This window comes from Cibotium barometz, chromosome 43 (assembly GCF_041138505.1).
Source record: "Cibotium barometz isolate CiBa-2024 chromosome 43, ASM4113850v1, whole genome shotgun sequence".
Lineage (NCBI taxonomy): Eukaryota > Viridiplantae > Streptophyta > Polypodiopsida > Cyatheales > Cibotiaceae > Cibotium > Cibotium barometz.
Window position 1 is genome coordinate 20,117,138 of NC_141088.1, and position 2,877 is coordinate 20,120,014.

Below are 2,877 nucleotides of genomic sequence, written 5' to 3' on the forward strand. Positions count from 1 at the left end.
AGCATCAACAACTACGCTAATGCACAAGTAGACTTGGAGAACTTCCCCAACTTCCTTTCTAATACTTCCAAATTCTGCCTATTATCTAAGTAGGCCATGTGCACATGGTCAAAAACACACACAAGCACCATGAGAAAACAAGTGCCTGCCAATTATTAAAGTTGGTAAATTCAGGACGCTTGATATACATCTCAGGTACTACTATACATACACATCTCAGGTACTAATATACATACACTGCTTGATATGTTATAATCGAATAACTGCCCAACTAGTGGGTGTCGTGAGCAAGACAAGTACTACACATACACCTACCTACACACCTAACAGTTGATGCAGGTCTAAGCATAAGCATTACCAGAAATGCCAGGAAATTAAGCATTTATTTTCAAGATACCATGATTAACTATCATTTGCAATCAAACGATAAACAAAAACACACATCTAAATCAGATTGTCTCACGTATTAAACAATGATGTTATCCAACGGCATAAATCACACCTGTAGGCATTCTTGGGTGGTAAGCTACAACATCACATGAGTCTTATGTTGAGCATGGCTTCATGTCTAGATTATCAAGTATTGACCTGGACAGGCAGGGACATGGAGAGGGCAATGTGGTGGAAGCTGGCTACATAGAAAGTTGTATCATTCGATGCATTGTGGCATCCATGAGGGCCATGGAAGACTCACAAGCATGGTCATTGGGTGAGACTTTCACCTGACAGGAAAGGCCTTTGGTATGAGAAGCATAAGCTAGGTTTGACATCCTTTACAGTCTCATAGTGCTTCTCAAGTTTGAGTCAGGCTTAGCCCGGCCTGTGGCCACTGCACAAGGAAGCAGGTCCAGCAGGAATCGAGCTGCATGAGCTCTGTTAGGCAACTGTGACTCAGAACATCTTTCTACCTATCGTTCTAGGTTGAAAAGCTTACGCATTTAGGATTCATAAATACCTAATGACGCATCGATGTCGTCGTGATTAAGGTTAGACCGCGAATGATTCTTTCCAAAAACAACACTGAAGACTGTTCAATGCCTCCTTGACCCAGAACCAACTATGTAGAGCACAGAACATAAGTACTCCACTCGAGATCAAGAGACACAGTTAGAAAGGCAGACTTGTAATAGAACCTCTTCTCAGTAGAATAAACAGGGCAACCCTGAGGTCGATGATTTGATCTTTTTGGACAAACATAATACCAAATTTCACACCTAATTAATGGTGATGGACTCCGAAAAGCAGAGAAAATTCCATTTGAATGAACACTTCACAGTACTTGTCTAAGGGCCACTGAGAAAACCCACGCTAAACTGATCCCAGCGCATAGCTAGCCCTTTGAACACAAAGACTTAACTCTTCATTGCGGTGGAGAAGACGACTGCTGCTCAGAAGCCAAGCGTAACTGGTGGATTTCAGAGGGCCTGACCAAGAGATACACCTCTCGCCTTGGTCTCCTCAGGAGTTATGATCTCATCACCGCAGCTTGCCGCACCATGCCTGTACATACAGACGCAGAGAGAAAGAGAGAGAGAGAGAGAGAGAGAGAGAGGGGGGTTTTTATTTACCTAGGGTTTCATTGTCCTCCTCACACTTCACCTAACCTCGCCACCCTTTACACACCTTAAGTTGGGTGTCCACCCTCCCCGCCCAAGTTGGATTCCTAATAATAACATCCCCGCCCGTGTTGCCTTTAGCTTAAGACCTCCAAAGGCATCGTCTAAAACCTCATTCTACTGACATTCTCAAAGAATATGGACGAGCGAGACTCCACATCCATCAGCTTGAGCGAGCGAGATCTCTGATCTTTTGCACTTTTTGTATTTAAAAAAACAGGGACCGGCAACGTGTGTAAACCGCCGAAGTCGAGGTTGGAGAGGTTTCAATTGAGTAAAAATGAACTCCACTTTTTGTGAACTATTATGTACTCAAAAGACTACCTTGAAGAATTAGGGCTGAGAATCGATGCTTGGTACACCAACAATCTCAATGCAAGCGTATGATTCTTCTCAAAAAAATCCCTTGAAGAAACATGTGACAATGGGTTGTAGATCCTTATAGGAATGAGAGAGAAAGGCATGCATCCCTAAGTCATATATTTACAAACCCTAGTTGTGTGGCACGAAGCCTATGGAGTTATTCTTCATACAACTCGAAGAAGCTTCTACCTCCACCATGTAATCTTGACAAACACGAGAGATTGCATAATTTGTTTCTTCACAATAATATGCACCACCTATTGATTTCAAAAGGTCCATGGAATCGATATATCAATAGACCATTCAACCACTAAACACAACTAGAGTCATAGGGGTAGAAAAAAGCAAAAAGCTGAAGAAAAAGTTGATGGATATCAATAGACCATTTAACCTACTAAACACAACTGGAGTCATAGGGGTAGAAAAAAGTAAAAAGCTAAAGAAAAGTGATTCTTATAGATTTCCTCCCAAACGTGAAGATTTCATGAGGGTCGACCAAAAAACTTGGAGGGTTGCTTTGCTCAAACCACGCCATCAATGGTCTATTTTTCAATGTCCAATTTGTTATTACTAGACATGTGGTATTCAAAGTCTCTATGTGTGTATCCATCTGTGTGTATCCATCGTATATGTGTACCCATGTTCGTGTACCTAGTGTGTCTATGTGTGAACACTCATGTATGTGAGTAAGTGAGTAAGAGTGTGTGAACTACCTCTTATAGATGTTTATGTGTGTATGTAATAAGTAGTGACTTCATAGGCGAGCTATTTGTCCTAGTGTGTGTGTGTGTGTGTGTTGTGTCAAAAGATAAGGCTCTAAAGCCTATGAAAGCATTGTACTCTTTAAAGCTTTCAACACATTAATCAAAGTATCATTGAGTCATGCAATCACTATCCC

General features: G+C 41.5%; 1 long non-coding RNA gene and 1 other non-coding gene across 2 annotated transcripts; both read right to left on the bottom strand.

The window, feature by feature from the left end:
• Positions 1 to 364: 364 nt before the first annotated feature.
• On the bottom strand, positions 365 to 1,675 carry LOC147613663 (uncharacterized). Its single transcript, XR_015263255.1, has 2 exons — positions 956 to 1,675; positions 365 to 862 (listed from the first exon to the last, which is right to left on the bottom strand). It is a non-coding gene; the product is annotated as an uncharacterized LOC147613663 (long non-coding RNA).
• On the bottom strand, positions 1,384 to 1,486 carry LOC147613664 (small nucleolar RNA R24). Its single transcript, XR_015263296.1, has one exon. It is a non-coding gene; the product is annotated as a small nucleolar RNA R24 (small nucleolar RNA).
• Positions 1,676 to 2,877: the final 1,202 nt, after the last annotated feature.